Raw genomic sequence first — 7,500 nt, forward strand, 5'->3', positions numbered from 1 at the left:
TCTGTCTGTCTGTCTGTCTACTATCTATCTATCCTGTGCTGTCGTTTCCGCCGATCTCTAAATATGGTTTTGTAATTTTCTGTTCAACAACAACCTTGTCTCTGCAGCGACTTCCATTGTGTTTCCTATAACAAAGTCTGGCATGTTCACGTTTGATTAAATCACACAGAATCAGAGAGGTCAGACTGAAATGGATTTCCAGAAATGCTTTTTGAATATGATTTCAAACCACATTCAAATGAAGCTCAAAAAACCTTTCCATGTGATTTTCTGCCGTTCACATTTGCTAAATATGATCGGATTCCAAACGGATATAAACAGAAATCTGATTTGGACAAATCTGAATACGGTTATATAGACTTCCACTGACAAAGGATGAGAAGGATATCAGAGCTAGGGGTGGGATGTTCTGATTTAGCCTGGAAAAAAAGTCTTTAAATGTACAAAGACACAGAAGACTCAGTGGAAGTGTGCATATTTATACTACTATTTCATTGTAATTGCTACAAATGAGTCATTGCCAGTGGGTCAGATGTGAACTTTCTCTCCTATAAAATGTAATTCAGCTGTTTGAGGCGTTTACTGTTCATTTAGTGACATTTAGACTGCCATATGATGAACATCTGAGTGTCTCAACAAGCCTTAGATTGTGATAGTGATGATAATCTCGTGATTTTATTTAGGTCAGCCAGGGGTTTTTGACAGTGTTGAAATCGTACAGTCCCTTTACCCGTGCTTGTTTGCTTCAGACCAAACTGTACACACAGAAATGTCAAAACAAAGGAGATTTTGAACATGCCTCATCGTGTAGAATCGCTGAAATCTATGAAACTGTACTGAAGCTTTTTTTATTATCTGCATTTTGGAGACTGAAAACATGTCTGTGTTTTGATGCAGGTCATTTACAGTAAACGATCAGAAATCTTAGCAACAGTTGTAATCGAAATTATACACCCCCCATTGCAAATCAGGTTTATTGCCAAAATGTACAGACTTTCAAATGTTTGCAACGAACAAATCAAAAGTAATTGACACATTGCAAGTGTATTAGCTCATGATGTACACCGTCCTGAAGGGGGCGCTAGAGTTACAGATCTAAACACAGATTCTGATATTAGATTACAAAAATCTTTTTATACCACTTTATTAACAAACTGTAGGCTACTTATATAAAGCAAATCCATGTGCATTAAAAATGCGAAGGTAGCTTTTATGAAAATACAAAAGTCAATAGGCCTATACATTAAAAATGTGAAGGTAGTTTATTTGAAAATTCAAATTTTTTTTTAAATTGCCCTTATAATGTAAATGTGTAGCTAATTGTAGGTAGGCCTGATTAGACCTACTAAAAGTTATTAAAAAGTTGTATCAATTTTGAAAAAAATATAGTCTAAAAAGTAGACATAAACATTAGAACCGTTCAATTAATTTCCATTCGTCGTTTTAACGTATTTAGGTAAAATCACCAGATAACGTCATATAGGAATAAGAAACCGTCATTCTTGTGTCTGTGACGGAGATTTTAAGGAAAGAAGACCGAGGGGATTTTTTTAGAGGAGCTTTTCTGAGAGAAGCGAGACGCGGTTTACAGAAGCGAGAAACAAACCGCAAGGATTTTACCATTTTATTCTCTTCAAACGAAAACAAAGAGAGAGAGAACGAAAAGGGAAACCCTTTATCTCAAATAACCTTGAGTATATCAAAGGTCTGAAAGTTGGCTTGAGCTCCCGCTGGTCGACGGAGAGATGGAGAAGAGCAGGTCAGTTTATATGTTTCATTATCATTTAGGGCCAAAAAACGCTGATAATTTTCTGGAATATATTGTTAATATCTCAGCAGATAATGTCAAGCTCTCTGACTGATTTTAAATCGTAATTTTGACCATCCCTGAAATGGGTCATGGCATTAATGAGCATTACCTGAGCTGTCGGATTAAATAAAGCGCTGATTCAGGGATGAAGAATGTGTTTAAAATGCGACACAGTTCAGTTGAGTGAAAACATGTGCCCTCTTTAATGCTGTTAAACTGAATGAACAAAGCAAACTATATTTCCACAAATTAACACTGAAATAGAAGCGCGAAGTGTGTGTGTGTGTGTGTGTGTGTGTGTGTGTGTGTGTGTGCTGGGATGGATGATGGTGTTTGTGATAAGTGGAAAAAGTTTAGGGGACAGAGAAGGATGTGACGGCAAAGGTGTGAGTGCTGGAGGATGTAGAGCTCTTTTTTTCTCGTAATCACACTGTGTGTGTGTGTGTGTGTGTGTGTGTGTGTGTGTGTGTGTGTGTGTGTGTGTGTGTGTGTGAGAGAGAGAGAGAGAGAAAGTGTTTGTGGTTTAGATATTTTTTGCGATTCTAGGAAGAAACGAGATAACAGCCCATTGGACTATTCAACCCATCAGTTGCTTCAGCCTGCTAATATAGTCAAATTATTAATAAGAATGAGAGTTGTAAATAGAGATCATCAGTAAGTTCGGGGTGTGTGTGTGTGTGTGTGTGTGTGTGTGTGTGTGTGTGTGTGGTAGGCTAATGCCACACATGTTTTTCACCGACCTAAATTTCTAGAATAGATCATCAGGACTCTGTTTTATCTCAAACTCTTTCGCTCGTGGTTTAAAGACAGCGGCTATTTTGCGTTTGTTATCTTGTCATAGTAAATCAGGTTAGAATAGATGGTTTTGAAGGGAATATTAATCCGTTTGGTTTGTCATGTAGGCCTCGGCGTCCGTCATAATGTATTTTGCTCTGCCAGAGTTCAATGGAAATCTGCAGAGCCTGATGAATAAATCCGAGTCAGACTAAACTAATGAAGTGAGGACAGAGCAAATGGTCCGCTGCCAAAATAATGAACCACAGTTTGTCCACATCATAGCCTATGTGTGCATTGCATATTCAGAGTCAGTCACATATTTTGGGCTTTATGAGCACGCGCACGGTCATAATGCTGTTTCTGTAGGAGTTATGGGGTGTTTATCTTCGGACGGACTCCCTCATGGATGTTGATTTAGTGCTGTTGACACGAGCTGAAAGACAACTGTGAAAGTTTCTCTCTGTTTCGGTTTCGCCTCCATAATTTGTCAGTTTGGATCTCAATTCAGAGGTTGAAATGGCCGAAATGACTGACTGAAACACAAACGAGCGAAATTAACACTTCGTCAGGCTAAAGTTGGTTAGCGTAGCCAACTTCCACATGTAAATATAGCATTTAAAGAAGTTCTCTATCTTGTTCTCTTTATGCTGATATGTGCTAAACATGTTTCCTCAAAAATGGGCTACTTTTGCCCAATGGACGTAGCCTAAATAAACAACATTTTAACTCACACTACTTACTGCGTGTTTAATTTGTAACAATGTTCACAAGTGGGTAGAGAATTATTAACTGAATGTAAACAGGGCATTTGAGCATAATTAAAAGACTTGCTGTAGGCTACTCTAGAATGTACGCATCTAAAATAAATAAAAAATCCTATTTTTGCATAATTTAAACAAAAGGTGAAAATCAAGGTGTAATTTTCTTTAAATTATGCAAAAATAAAAATATTTTTATTTTCAAAATATAATTATTTCAGAAAATAATACTTTTCTTGAGATCATCTAAATAAAAGTATTATTTTCTGAAATAATATTTTGAAAATAAAAATATTTTCATTTTTGCATAATTTAAAGAAAATTACACCTTGATTGGAAATTACGGTAAATAAATGTATTTGTATGTGTGTTTGTGTGGGCGTGAATGTTTGTGGTTTAGATTTTTTTTGCGATTCTAGGAAGAAACGAGATAACAGCCCATTGGACTATAATACACACATAAATTGTCAAATTTCATCTCAAGGTCACTAACTTAAAAAAACAGTGATTAAAATTTGTGATTTTGAAAATGAGTTATTAGTGGCTGTTTTTGATGTAATAGTTTAAAATAATATTTGCTGGGGGAAAAAATGATGAATTCTTATATAATTGCATAAAATGCGTTTAACACAATGCGCGTAGCACAAATAGATGAGGAAGTCTTAAGACCTGCTGAGGGTCGTGGAAATTCCCTATAAAGTTCTCACATTTTGTTCACTTTTGACATTCAAATATTCAGCAATGGCTGAAAGTATTAGCAATAACATATGTAGTGTTGTAGACTGTAGTGTTTTGCTGCTTTAGTATTTATTGATTATTTCACATGTTGGTAACACTTTAGAAAACTCTTCTGTCACTAATGAATAACTACAGTAACAAATGAGAGTAATGCACTATTAACTAGTAATTACTATTATCTATCAAGAAACTCTGAATAATGAATTAGTTAGTAATAACATTGATTCATTAGTTGAATGTGGTAGTTCACTATTAGATGATCATTACTGTTTTACCAAACCTCCCATGACTACTAAGACCGTAATGACTCAAGTGTTACCAAATCCATCAGAAGGAACTGCTAATAATTAGGACCAGTATTCTAAAGTGAAAACTCTGGTAATGACTGAAGTCACTGAACACTTTTGAGGTTTTTGTAAGGGTTTTGGATAGTAATGACTCAAGCGCTACTTCATCTTTCTGAGAGAATCATTATCATCTGCATCAGTATTCTTGCGTCACTCACTTGTTCCTGTGTGAAGTTGTAAACTTAAAGGTTCCAAACAGGTCTTTTTCATCCCCTTTTCTCCTTCTTCAATGCCAATTTTTTGTTCACCAAAGAACCTTTCAGTGATCAGTTCTTAAAAGAGCCATTTTTTGTTTGTGAAGAACATTTTAAAAATCTAAAGAAACATTTTCCACAGTAAAGTTCTTCATGGAACCATGGATGCCAATAAAGACCTTTATTTTTAAGAGTGTAGCGAAAACATTCAATGTATGCAAAGAGTCAGTACAGTGTTAACCTTCTTCTTCATAACCTCTGCGATTCGCTCTGGCACACTGGATATCAACTTCTGGGTAACACAAAAACTACCCAAACAGTGGGTTGTTACGTCTGACCCATGAGCTGGGTAACACAAAAACTACCCGAAACAGTGGGTTGTTACGTCTGACCCATGAGCTGGGTAACACAAAAACTACCCGAAACAGTGGGTTGTTACGTCTGACCCAGGAGCTGGGTAACACAAAAACTACCCGAAACAGTGGGTTGTTACGTCTGACCCAGGAGCTGGGTAACACAAAAACTACCCGAAACAGTGGGTTGTTACGTCTGACCCATGAGCTGGGTAACACAAAAACTACCCAAACAGTGGGTTGTTACGTCTGACCCATGAGCTGGGTAACACAAAAACTACCCAAACAGTGGGTTGTTACGTCTGACCCATGAGCTGGGTAACACAAAAACTACCCGAAACAGTGGGTTGTTACGTCTGACCCAGGAGCTGGGTAACACAAAAACTACCCAAACAGTGGGTTGTTACGTCTGACCCATGATCTGGGTAACACAAAAACTACCCGAAACAGTGGGTTGTTACGTCTGACCCAGGAGCTGGGTAACACAAAAACTACCCAAACAGTGGGTTGTTACGTCTGACCCATGAGCTGGGTAACACAAAAACTACCCGAAACAGTGGGTTGTTACGTCTGACCCAGGAGCTGGGTAACACAAAAACTACCCAAACAGTGGGTTGTTACGTCTGACCCATGATCTGGGTAACACAAAAACTACTCGAAACAGTGGGTTGTTACGTCTGACCCAGGAGCTGGGTAACACAAAAACTACCCAAACAGTGGGTTGTTACGTCTGACCCAGGAGCTGGGTAACACAAAAACTACCCGAAACAGTGGGTTGTTACGTCTGACCCATGAGCTGGGTAACACAAAAACTACCCAAACACTGGGTTGTTACGTCTGACCCAGGAGCTGGGTAACACAAAAACTACCTGAAACAGTGGGTTGTTACGTCTGACCCATGAGCTGGGTAACACAAAAACTACCTGAAACAGTGGGTTGTTACGTCTGACCCATGAGCTGGGTAACACAAAAACTACCCAAACAGTGGGTTGTTACGTCTGACCCATGAGCTGGGTAACACAAAAACTACCCAAACACTGGGTTGTTACGTCTGACCCATGAGCTGGGTAACACAAAAACTACCCAAACAGTGGGTTGTTACGTCTGACCCATGATCTGGGTAACACAAAAACTACCCAAACAGTGGGTTGTTACGTCTGACTCAGGATCTGGGTAACACAAAAACTACCCAAACAGTGGGTTGTTACGTCTGACCCATGAGCTGGGTAACACAAAAACTACCTGAAACAGTGGGTTGTTACGTCTGACCCATGAGCTGGGTAACACAAAAACTACCTGAAACAGTGGGTTGTTACGTCTGACCCATGAGCTGGGTAACACAAAAACTACCCAAACAGTGGGTTGTTACGTCTGACCCATGAGCTGGGTAACACAAAAACTACCCAAACACTGGGTTGTTACGTCTGACCCATGAGCTGGGTAACACAAAAACTACCCAAACAGTGGGTTGTTACGTCTGACCCATGATCTGGGTAACACAAAAACTACCCAAACAGTGGGTTGTTACGTCTGACCCATGAGCTGGGTAACACAAAAACTACCCAAACAGTGGGTTGTTACGTCTGACCCATGATCTGGGTAACACAAAAACTACCCAAACAGTGGGTTGTTACGTCTGACCCATGAGCTGGGTAACACAAAAACTACCCAAACAGTGGGTTGTTACGTCTGAATCAGGATCTGGGTAACACAAAAACTACCCAAACAGTGGGTTGTTACGTCTGACCCATGATCTGGGTAACACAAAAACTACACAAACAGTGGGTTGTTACGTCTGACTCAGGATCTGGGTAACACAAAAACTACCCAAAAATGTACCCAAAAGGCTGTGTGTACGGATCCAAAATTTCAATGTAATGATCTCCCATGTCGTTCATTATCACTCTTGCCTTGTGACATGAAAATGCACGAATCGTCACCAAACTGCTCCCGGATCGCTGGGAGAAGCTGCTCTTTCTTTATTCCTGCAAGTGTTTTTGGGCAGAATTCTGAGAGGACATTAAATGCAATAGGTTTTAGAAATGTATACAATATTAAATGAGAAATCCCACTCAGTCAAACGGTTGATATGTCATTTGAAGGTAATACAACCTGATGGTCACTGCTGATGAAGATTAGCACATGAAGTTTATGTATACATGTAAAATAATGATGTAGTTCAGCTAAAGATGAGTAACTGAGTGTTGCATAAGCGAGACTGTGCTGAGATGAAAAGCTGCATCATTCATCTCTTACTGAAGAAGATTGTGATGGAAATGTATTGTCATTCTGTGCTGGAACTGAACGTTATAGAGACAGTTTCATTTCTTATGAAATAGACATTAAAGCTCACTAGATATGTTTCACATATTACATGGTATTTCTTTATCATGAGTATCAACCAGGTGTGCTTTTAAAGTTGACCTTTTGTGGCAGTTTCTACCATTAGGTCAAAGACAATTTCTTCATTAAAGGTCATAATGGAAAAGTTGTTGATGAAACTGTAATTTACTCAGTTATGGT

At 38.6% G+C, this 7,500-nt stretch overlaps 1 protein-coding gene across 3 annotated transcripts in view; it reads left to right on the plus strand.

Moving 5' to 3' along the window:
- LOC309473909 (interleukin-2 receptor subunit beta) overlaps positions 1-7,500 on the plus strand; it is a 35,167-nt gene that overhangs the window by 1,928 nt on the left and 25,739 nt on the right. For 2 of the 3 annotated variants that reach the window (XM_082136167.1, XM_082136169.1), the window contains exon 1: positions 1,548-1,759. The exons of the other annotated variant lie outside the window; for it this stretch is intronic. The gene's annotated coding sequence lies outside the window, so the exon portion shown is untranslated. Of the gene's footprint in view, positions 1-1,547; positions 1,760-7,500 lie in introns of those variants that run through there. 3 annotated transcript variants of the gene reach the window in all.

The sequence above is a fragment of the Leuciscus leuciscus genome (assembly GCF_965113295.1).
Source record: "Leuciscus leuciscus genome assembly, chromosome: 14".
In the NCBI taxonomy this organism is placed as follows: Eukaryota; Metazoa; Chordata; class Actinopteri; order Cypriniformes; family Leuciscidae; genus Leuciscus; species Leuciscus leuciscus.